This window comes from Herpailurus yagouaroundi, unplaced genomic scaffold, assembly GCF_014898765.1.
Source record: "Herpailurus yagouaroundi ecotype Mexico unplaced genomic scaffold, PumYag 77, whole genome shotgun sequence".
Taxonomy (NCBI): Eukaryota; Metazoa; Chordata; class Mammalia; order Carnivora; family Felidae; genus Herpailurus; species Herpailurus yagouaroundi.
Genome location: NW_024412388.1, coordinates 69,118,219 through 69,130,401, shown reverse-complemented (window position 1 = coordinate 69,130,401; position 12,183 = coordinate 69,118,219). Strand labels below are relative to the sequence as shown.

Sequence of the window (12,183 nt, the reverse complement as noted above, 5' to 3'; positions counted from 1 at the left end):
TGGGGTGATAGGACACGTTTTCTAACAGCTTACAAAATTATGTTTTCTCTCATTTCCTATCCCTCAAATAGACTGACCCAGGTAGAAGATAGCCCATTTTCAGAAAGGCTCCCTATGGAATCAGTGGAAATGTTCAGAAAACTCCCTGAGTCAACACACTGACAGTGATCAGGAAAAAAAGAACAAACTCCACAAACTTCACTAGCTTTTGGGCTGTATACAAAGAACCATCATATCCCAGGCTTAGGGAATGATATATGATGCACCTGGAAAAGTGCATTCAGCTTGGATAAACTCAGTTCCAGAAATATGTAGAAGATTGGAGAGAGTTAAGAGGGAAAAAAATGATGAAGTGACTGGGGAGGTGAGGTTGGGAGGGGGCTTGGGAGGAAAGATTAAAGCAACCGACTAAGTAACTTTTAAGATCTGACATGATAAGAGCCAACAAATATTTTAAAATAGCAAATACTATAGAGACAGAAAAATTATTTGGACTGGCCACAGGACCACAAAAAAAATAAGCAGTACTGACTATTCCAAAATTCTGGCTATGTATAGGGGAAAAGGAAAAACAAACAAACAAAAATAGTAACTTTTAGAATATTCTCTTAACGAGAACATAGGAAACTTAACTCATGGCAAATTTACTAACAAAGAAAGCCATGGGTGTTAGAATTTGTGAGGAAAGGGTGGTGGGCGATATGACTGGAGAGGTTCTTTCCTACTTAGTATTTCTACAAATCTATTGTAATATGTAAATTCAAATTTACATTGAACAAGCGTATATTCCTTGCCACGCAGCGAGGTTTAAACCAAACTTTTAAAGAACCCATTATTACACAGTTTGCCCTGGGATCTCCGACCAACATAGGGGAGAAAACTGTTTTTAATCTGCAGTTTTCCAAAAACAATTCAATTAAAAATAATAAAAAATCTGAAATGCTGCCCACAAGGGTTAATAACTACAGAGGTGTCCAACAGATATTCAATCACAAAAATTTAAATGCTCTTTTCATTAAGCCTCTTGTGTCTTTTTCCATAGCTAAACCAAGATAATTGTTTTGGGGCTAATTTCTGAGGCTATTTAATAACACCTCCTGCTAGACTTCTTATGTAAACTCAGCAAGAAGAAGCATCCAGAGTAATAGAAAAATAGTTGTGCTCATTTTACAGCTCAAATTCATACTTTTCTTTATAAAAGAGATCCTGCTGTTTGAGTTTGGCAACTGCCTTACCAACTGCATTGGGGAAGATTGGATTAGGAGGCAGCGCTGACTATGCAGTAAAGTCCCCACTCTCTAGCAGGATTTTTATGTAAATTCCATTACAGTTCATACTTTTGCAGATAATGAAATGGATACAAAACACTTCAAGGTTTCTAAGTCAGCAAAATAATGAACAGGATAGCCTGTAAACTGCTTTAATACATTTTTGACATTTGGTCACTCATAAAAATGGGCTTGGTATTTCTTCTTTCATATAGGTTTTCTTTTTGAATGCTACATTCTAACAGCTCGTAGCTCTACAGGTTATTGCTAACGTGTGAACATGAACTACAAAGAGTTCGTCATACTTTAAATTTCAGCAAGTGGCAAATTTTGCATTATGTTTCCATAAGAAAATATGGACATTTTTTTTCTACACAATGTCATTCCTTTAGATTGAAAAAAGAAAAACAAAAAAAAGCACACATACCTTATAGACTAATGGCAGTGCCAGAGGGATATGCTTTTGTAATTAACTCACCACAAAATTAAAATTATGTAGATTGATCTATAATTATTCTTTTATATAATTTGTGATGACATGTATGGGCAAAAGTGTATTTTCAAATGACTAGCCCCTGGAGACAATATGTTTTCAGGTTTCCAAATGGGTCTTTTTTTAGCAATAGTCAATGACTATAACAGAAACAGTCAAGAAAAATATTACGTAGCACAATGTATAAAATGTATTCTTTACCTTCTGCTATTGTCATTTTAGTTCCATAGACTGTCTGTGCTTGAAGGTGAAATTCCCATTAGTGTCAATGGAGAATCCAGGCATGGGGTAAAGGAAATTCAAGACTTTGGCAACAATGACACAATTTTCCGAGTGAAGCAAGAATGTGAACAAAGTCCGCATTTCAAATATAAAGTATTCTGGTGATCCATTATCCCATTAGTGTAGCTGAACTTTTCAGGAAAGTATACTCATCTTTATTCTGGGATGACTAACACACATGCAATATTCCCTTTGGTATATTCAATAGTTTCAGTCAAAATAGGAAGCCTATTGACATTTCACCTCATTGCCAAATCAAACAAGATTAGTCATATGAACTGAGTCTCACTGATAGATGATTTTTGATGGTGAAATGTCAAAACGTGATGCATGACCTTTGGCTTGTAGTTAGCCTTTTGGGAGCCACGCAGTAACTTTGTCCAAAGAAGAGAAGCCCAACCTTTGGTTCCTGTGGACTTATGCGGAGAATCATATCATGATTTACATTTTAGAATGTTTCACTCTCATGGAGCTCTCAAATGCACTCAAGTGTTCTGGAAGTAAACAGTCCAGGACTATGCTTTGGGAAGTCCAGATGAGTTAGAGAAATAGATGAAACAGGGAGACAATGTAACTAAGCAATGCTAAACAGAGGCAAGAGGTCCGTAAGCACTGGTAACAATACTGAGTGCTTACTTAGGCTTATACTGATTGATTTATATGCATTATCGCATATATACCTCACAACAGTCCTATAAGTAGGTCCCTATCTTATAGATGAGAAGGTTGAGGATAAAAACCATATAGCACACTGTTTTTCTGAAGATCAAATGCTATGTAATGGAATTGGATTTTAAGCATTCTTAACCACTTCAAATACCGTCTTTGCCTTCAATCCTCCCCATCACAACCACCAACACCAACACCAACACCAAAAAAGTAATTTGCCCTCTATACATACTTTTTGGGATACACATTGGTTTTTGTGGCTTCATTCTTTTATGCTGCTTTTGATGGTTGTTAGCCTGGTTTAATATAGGTCTTAGATTATGATTTTGTCGTACATAGTAGTATGACTGGCCAATTACAGTTGTTTCTGCTCTTATTTGCCTCTAAGAGACTTTTTTTTAAAATTTCTGACCATATATGAAAGAGAAAATAGGGATTCCTCTGTTACTGGTCTACATGATTCTGGCAGTAACAAAATGTAGTTTCTGGGAATATGATTATATTTTAAATGACAATAACAATAGCCAATGAATGTGCGCACACTCGTGTCAGGCCTTATGCTGGATGCTTTGGGTATATAAACTCATTCACACTCAGAACAACACTGTGGAGTAAGTATTATTGCAACCATTTTACAGATAATGAAATAAAGCTCAAACGATCTAAGGAACTTGCTGAAGGTATGAAAAGTCTGCAGCAGAACTGATTCAACACAGATCTTTCTGCCTCCACGGACCTTGTGCTTTCCTTTACCACATTGCCTGCCATATCCAGGGATATTAACTCTTCTGAGCTACTTTCTTTTAGGCTGCAGATAAACTTTTAAGATCTGACAAACTCTGTTAGAGGCAAAGAGTAAAGATCATTAACATAAGATACGACGGCATAAATGCCTTTTTTTCCTCCCTTCTTATCACTTTCATCTTCCTTCTCTCTACTCCTTCCCATTTTTATGTGAAATGATATTATACATTTCAGTACTTTTGGATGTCTGGCAGCAGTTGCCATAGGTGAAAGGAAGAGACAAACCATCCCTAAGTCTAGAATTGCTGAGATTAACAGTGCCTGTGGAAACAGGACGCCTTGCCTACCTTGGTCTAGTTTGCCTCAATACTTCAGCTTTTAATTGTAATACCAGGTTCTACTAATGTGCACACGGGACCTAAGAATTCTGCTTCCTTTGACTTCTGTTCCTCATTACGTTGTGTGCCCTTGGTCTCCTAAAGAAACAATGAAAGAGAAAGCAGGGGGGATAAGAGATATTTCCCCTAGCACTTGGCAATCTGACATGTTTGCAGGTCTGTATTTATCTCTGTCTCATCCTTTTGAAGGTGAGCTTGTGGGGAGTACCATGCATGTCATGTTGCATTAAGTACTCAGCACACTCTTACTCAATGCTTAACGTAATAATTCTCGTATTCATTCAAGAGAAAAGCCTTCTTTTCTTATGTCCAGCCAACTGAAAAGATTCATAAGGATGATTTGAAAAGATTGAAAGGCTACTCTAAACACAAAAATTTACAAGACACACACACACACACACACACACACACACACACACAGAGCAAAATCTCTCAGTGGTAAAAGATAGTATTTGAGTTGTTGCCCTTTCTCTTTTTTAAGAGCTAATGTCTTGATAAATGTTTGTTCAAAGCTGGTACATATTGTATCACTCAAGAATATATGCATGTCTCTTCAGAATTAAAAAAAGAAAAAAGAAAAACTGCTTTTGGACGAATCTGTGCTTTTGAGTGGCCTGTTTGGTTGAAAGTTTATAGTACTTATTTTACCAAAAAAAAAAAAAAAAGGTTTTACTAAATTAGCTTCTTCTAGAAAATAAATCTGGATATGATCAGGAACAGCCAAAGCAAGAAGCAGTAAAATCCAAAAATAATATTATAAACAGCTTAAGTCACTTAACTTTATGTAAATGTACTGAGGAGGAAAAAAAATGAGAGCAGAAAAAAAGAGACTGAACAAAGCAGGTTAAAAACTGGGAGGAGAGAACTCTTGGATCAAAGGAAAAGAAACAAAAGAAATTATAAGCTATTCTTCTTTTACTAGAAAGAAATTAAGACTTGCACCTATGATACATTGGAGTAGAAGCAACTATAAAAGAAAAAACAAAAAACAAAAACATGCCCAAACCTGTATTTGGATCAAGGTGGAGTAGCTACCTGCCACAATTACATAAAACCATCTCAAGTTATTGTTACAGGATTATTTCTGAAATAGGAAAATACTCAAGTATGCAACATCCTTCCCAGAATTTTCTCCCCTTAATCAGTAAGTTATAACATTTCAGAACACAGCAAGTGCCACATTCATTAACTTCTAATACTGAATTAGAGCTTTCTAAATCTTCTTTATCCCCTTTAGAGTTTTATGCCTGACTTCTGTTTCGTTGTGTATAAAAATGTATCAAATATTACGCATATTTTTTACTCTCCTGTCATTTTTTAAATTGCTAGGTCAAAATTATTTCTCAGATATCAAGCATACACAAAAGTGTTTTCCCCTAAGCTATAAAAATTTGCTTAAGGTAGAATGATTAGTAAATATTTTAAAACAAAGGAATATCCAAATGCATTTATTTTTAAGAAGTTTGATACTATATAGCCCCTATGTTTGCCCAATAATAAGGTAACCATTTATCCCCCATCTGGGCAATCCCCATTGATGTCTCTTGCTCTGGCACAATTATTAATAGCATCCCTTTTCTTCTCAAAGGCATCCAAATTTAGATAAAAATTATATTGTTACCCCTACCTAATATCAAGGCAGCATGGCATGAAAAGTTCTGAGGCTTTTGAGACAAGCCCACAGGGGTCTGTGCTTATTTCCATCATTTACTTATTGTGTATACTCGGGCAATTACTTATCTGCTCTGAGACCAATTTTGTCGTCAGCAGCATATGGGTAATAATAGCTCATAGACTTGTTGGGATAACGTGAATGCAACAGTATTATGTCTGGGTACATACACAAATGGGGATAATAAGATCACCTTATAAGATTGTTGTGCATTTAACTTAAGATGATGGATTTATGCATACTGCTTGGCACATGGTAGATACACCAAATACAGTTTTCGTCACACTCGTTCTCATGATCATCATTATCATCTGCCATTAGTGACTATTTGTAAATATTAGAGTTAATTGCTTCTCTCCTAACATCATCTTTTCTAGTACTCATGTCACATCTGTGGAAGATGGTTAGAATTTTGCCTTGTACCCATAACAACCAGGAATTATGAGCTCTTTCCTAGCACTTTAGACTGCAATTGTGTTGAACGCAGCCTGGGCAGCATTTGGTCAGTTATTAGGGAGAACACATTGCTTCGTTTGATATAAGAATGAATTTCTCAGAGTGCATCTGAAAAGTATCCTCAAGGCAGAGGAGTATGAACTCTGACTTTGGAGACAATCCCTGATTCTCCCCTCCTGAGAGAAAATGTCTTAGAAGCCTCCATCTGATTCTTAATAATTCAAGCGGTTTCCATTCTGTTTCATTACATATCTGTTTCTGTTTTGCATTTTAAAATGTTTTAATAATTTTCTACCAAGGCAAATTTGTGTGTTCTGAGGCTTATCTTCCTCCTGATACACTCCTACCTGCTTCCACATTACCTGTGCACCAGTTTGAGAAAGAACAGAGATTCCCTTGTTGGGTACAGCTGGCTTAGAAACCAGTTCTACATTTTATGCACCTTGTGGCCCTTGGCATACTACTTAATTTCTCTGAACCTCAGTTTCTTGGTCTTAAAAATGGGGATACTATAAATATCTATCAAGTTGTTTGATATTTAAATGTGATCATGTCTGTAAGCCCACTAACTCACATATTAGGAATTCAATCTATGTCAGTTATTTTACATTCTTTTTTTGTTAGTGAAAAATGGTTAGTGATATCTAGCCAGGTCGCACTGATGAGGACCAGTTGGAATTTATTTCTGTTGGGTCACAAAACCCAAAAGCACATAAAATAGATGACATCTGGCTTACCACATAAAAATGTCTATGCAATCCAACACAGAGTCTCATGCAACTATCCAGGTTCTCTCTTCCAAATTCCCTTAGTAACTCAACCTTGAGTGGTAATGGCTTATTAATGACCTTACTTGACTAGGCATGCATGTTTTTTGGAATCCAGTTGCCATATAGGAACCATATGGTTGAGACCTCTTTAGACTTTACAAAGCGCATTAGTAAAATGAAAACAGAAATAATATTGTGAGGCACAGGATTCAGTCAGCCAAAGACTCCATTCTTTACCTGGCTGACACTTAGATGTCCTTCAAGATTCCAGTCAGACATAATCTCTTTTGGGAAATGCTCCTCAAAGACCCTGTGCTTTCCTCTATCATTGTACTTATTACAAACCGCAGAAAATTCGTGTTCATTTACCTATCTGCTCCCTTAACCTTTCAATCTCTAGAGTAACAGTTCTCCAAGTAAAATCAGCAGACTCCTCAAGGTCCCAGAGACCCTTTTGGGGGGGGTTGCAAAGTCAAACCTATTTTCAAAATAATACTAAGACATTACTTGTCTTTTTCACTCTATTGACATTTGCACTGATGACAGAAAAGCATTGGTGTGTAAAACTAATACTCTGAATTAAGGCAAGTGGTACCAGACTAGCTGCTGTACAGTTTGTTCGTCAAGTTGTAGTATCATAGTCATTATATTCTTATTCACCTACCACTTGCATGACACAAAAGCAAAACAACACTAAACAAAGAACAAACAAAAAATAACATACCAATTTCAGTGAAGGATGCCCTTTAAAAAACAATGAAAATTAATATTCACTTTATAAGCCCAGATTCCTGAATACACATCTTTAATATTCTGTGTGACAAAATGGGATGTATATAAAAAGCACTCCCACCGTAACTGAAGGATGATGATTGTCAAGTACTTGTGAGATAAATGTTTGGGTTGCAAGCTGAAATAGCTTCTCTTTTCATGGTTTTTACTTTAAAAAGCAACTGACAGACAAACCATGGTTATTCAGAGTCGGGTACTTCACAGATATGTTTCAAAAGATGAATGAAAGCAAGCAAATCAATTCAAGGAAACAACCAATGGTATTTATTGCCAATGACAAAATTCAAACATTCCAGCAGAAATTATAATCTAAAGAATAATTTGTATCTGCCACTCTGTGCCTGACAACTTCCCAATGCTTAAAGACTTTTCTGATAAGCTTGGTGGTAATATTAACAGTGGCAATTAGAAAAATAAGTTTTATGACATATGTCGACTTTTGGGAAATCTGCATAATTCAGTAAAACAGTATTTTCCATCATGTTATAAAATCATGCAAGTAATGCATGGGGGAAAGAGCTATTCATAGGGTGAGATAAACCAGGGGTGCCTGGCTAGCTCAGTTGGAGAAGCATGTGACTCTTGATCTTGAGGTTGTGAGTTCAAGCCCCCATCGGGCATAGAGATTACTTTTAAAAATGTAAGGCAAACTAATGTACTTTAACACAACAGATTTTAAAATGTTCTTTGATTTGGTTTCAGATTCCACTTTGCAACTAACCTTTAATGAACTATTTTTTTAATGTTTAGTATCAAAGAAGAATATCGCATTTATCTGAAAAGGTTATTAAAATATTCGTCTTCGTTTCAATTAATATCTGTGTAAGGCTGATTTTTTTCATATACTTCAAACAAAACAATACATTGCAATAGATTGAAATACAAATAGATGTGAGAAATTGGCTGTTCTCTTTTAACACAGATATTAAAAATTTTGCAAAAAAATGTAAATAATGTCAATGTTTTTTTTTAAGTTTATTTATTTTTGAAACAGAGAGAGACAGAGCATGAACGGGGGAGGGTCAGAGAGAGAGGGAGACACAGAATCGGAAGCAGACTCCAGGCTCTGAGCTGTTAGCACAGAGCCCCATGTGGGGCTCGAACTCAGAGACCGTGAGATCGTGACCTGAGCTGAAGTCAGACGCTAAACCGACTGAGCCACCCAGGCGCCCCAATAATGTCAATTTTCAGAGGACGTTTTTGTTTTCAAAAATAGAGTTACTTTTCATAAAACTGTGTTTTTATGTTTATGTTTTTTTTTTCAATTTTTTTTTCAACGTTTATTTATTTTTGGGACAGAGAGAGACAGAGCATGAACGGGGGAGGGGCAGAGAGAGAGGGAGACACAGAATCAGAAACAGGCTCCAGGCTCTGAGCCATCAGCCCAGAGCCCGACGGGGGGCTCGAACTCACGGACCGTGAGATCGTGACCTGGCTGAAGTCAGACGCTTAACCGACTGCGCCACCCAGGCGCCCCTTATGTGTTATATGCAGTGAGTTTATTATTGCTATTTATAACTGAATATTAATTTGTTTCCCTATTAATTCTAATGTGATAAATATTGAGAGCTATAACTCATAAAAAAATCTTTTGTGATCCTCAATAATTTTTGAGAATGGAAAAGGTGCTGAGACCAAAAAATGTAAGAATCACTGCTAGAGAGGGTAACACCATTCATCTTTCTATCCAAAATGCCCATTATTCACTAGGTGGTTCATACATGTTTATGTAATGGATGGATGGTTGATAAAGTAACTGAATATTGTATATAATGTCAGAAAAATCTTACACTATAATAAAAAATAGTTGATATGCAATATGTAAGGAACAAATTCAAATGCAATTTATTATTATTATTATTATTTTTTTGTCTACCATTGTTTCTTGCCTCATAATTCCTATCTCCAAAACTGAGGTAAAGAAAAAGACTCTTTGGTAATAATTTATCATTTAATTAAATCACTCAAGAAACATCTGCTGGGAAAATACTATTTGCCTGGATCTAGATGAGATATTGGTGGTGATAAGAGGGACAGCAAAATAGTTTATTTTTCTTAAAGTTTATTATTTGACAATCAAATCAAAGAATTTACTTGTTTCATCATCAATTTGCATATTTTACAACAAATGTGTTTGAGATAGACTAGTCTTAACACCTTTTGAAGGTTTTAACATGTTTTGGTTGACTGTTTTTTATATTGCTTTATCATTGTGCTTTAAGGAATATTTAGTATCCACCTCTTCTCCAGTTTCCTGTAATAAATACTTGAGTGCCTGTTAGTCCTAGAATGATCTGGAAGGGGAGTTTTGATGGGCAGGAAAGCAGAAACCTGAAGGGACAAAGTGAGTGAGGACACAGTCTCAACTAGATTAATTTACAGACTGAAGTCTCACAGAAACATGAATCAAGTCAGAACTTTCTCAAAAATTCTAAACCCTAAGTGGTTTTTTTTCTTTTTTTTTTGTATTACTGTTTTGCCTCCTTCAAGTCGAAGTCAACTCTGTTCTCAAAGAAAGAAAGAAAGAAAGAAAGAAAGAAAGAAAGAAAGAAAAAGAAAGAAAGAAAGGAAGAAAGAAACAAAAGAAATAAAGAAAAGAAAAGAAATACAGAAAAGAAAAAAGAAAACATAGGAAAAGAAAAAAAGGAAAAAGTATATTTGTGAGGGGATGGATACGTTAATTAACTCAATGAGAGAAATCTTTTCACAACGTAGACATGTATTAAATCATCACATCGTCCACTTTAAATAGCTTACAATTATACCTCAATAAAGTGAAAAAAAGACACAGTCAACTCTCCTAAAAGAGAGAATATCATCTTGATAACTCTATGAATGAGGAAGAGTAGAAACAGTTTGGAAAAGACAGTATATATTTTTAGTTCCATTGAATGAAGGTGATAATAAATCTTCTCTTGCCAGGAAAGGAACGCCTTTGAGTTGTGCTGATGTAGTAAATAGACTATATCCAAGATCTAAAGCTCTGTAATTATTCCATATATACTATTTTACCCATTATGAGATGCATTTCCCCCCTTGTCTTAACATTTCTGAAATTCGACAAGGCTGTTCAATCAATGAGATATCACAGTTTCATTGGCAGAGTTTTAAATTTTCTTTGTAGACTATAAAATATTGGTGTGTCTTACTACTGACAGCATTTGAAATTTAGTGAAATATAATATCCCAGAAAAACTGAATAAGACTTGATTCTACAGTTATATAGCGACACCGTAATCAGAATAGTGGTCCTTAATGCCTTGCCTTGAATTGGATCTATTTCCCTCTCCTGTCTCATTGGGAAATACTATTATTTTGTCATCTAATGAGCAAATAAGCTGATTTGCTTCAAAGCAATGTAAGCAAATTTGAATGACACTGTTTGATCCCTGAGAACTTCAGTTTGGTATAAAGCTTGCACAAGCCCAAAGGGAAAAAATTCCAGATGTTTATAGCTAATGTATAAATAAGATGTGATCACAAGACAGAGATTTCTATATAAAGAGTGTACCCTAATTTTTATGCTTCAAAATATTAAGCATATCCTCAGCTTACAATTGATTTTATATATTTTAATGCAAACAACGGCATATGTAATTTTCCTTTGCATTACCCTTCCCTTCTGAAGTGCCAAGGAAAATAAATGTGTGCAGAAAACATTTATACCCACGTCACTATCCGTACATTGGGTAAACAATCAAAGATGCACGTATGAAAATTAAGAGTATTCCCACTTCCTCAGTCAAGACAGTCATGCTGTTTTGGCCACACATACGCATAATGGAAACAAAATTGCTTTAAATAATCAAAATACACAAAGGCACATTTTTCTGAGTGATTGGAAATAACTCTGACAAATGCTCGCATTTGGTAAATTATGAGCTAGCCAAGGTACGTTTGCATAAATATAATGAAAAACATTTTTTAAAAATTTAGTAAGCATATAAAGCAAGGCATTCTCTTAGTAATGAATTTCCTTGGCAGATAAACCAACAACCATGCAGGGCAAGTTTATGAAGGTGCCTCCCTGAGTGCTTGACAGAGTGTGTGTGTGTGTGTGTGTGTGTGTGTGTGTGTGTGTGTACGTGCACATGTGCGCATATGTGTGTGTGTATATATACATACATATATCGATGAAGAAAAATCCTTGGAATTATATGAGATGGAGATCTTCCTGCAACTAAAAATAAATATAGAAAAAGCCTAGACACATCACATAGCTACTTCTATTTTGAAAAGAACACAACTTTGTGCAGTGAAATACTATGATAATACTGCACACAAATAATTCGTATTTCCCATATGTAACTCTTTGGTAACGCAGAGATGGCCTTTTTGGTAAACACATGATTATATTCTCTTCTAACAATCTAGGCACCACACCTCAGCTGCACACTTAAACAGGCACCGGTCTATAGTTGAGAGGATTTGTGGGTGTCTCATAAAAAAAAAAGTGTTTGAATAGGGCAAGAAATAATTTTCTACTCACAGAGAATATGGCACTATTTGTTACCAGTTTGCTTTGTGTGGTGCATGGAAGTAAAAGCCAAGGAAAGATGTACATTCACTTAGGATTTTCTAGTTTAGTCTATTTCTTCTTCTTCTTCTTCTTCTTCTTCTTCTTCTTCTTCTTCTTCTT

General features: G+C 35.5%; 1 protein-coding gene across 28 annotated transcripts in view; it reads right to left on the bottom strand.

The window, feature by feature from the left end:
* ADGRL2 (adhesion G protein-coupled receptor L2) overlaps positions 1–12,183 on the bottom strand; it is a 631,449-nt gene that overhangs the window by 261,005 nt on the left and 358,261 nt on the right. The window lies entirely within an intron of this gene.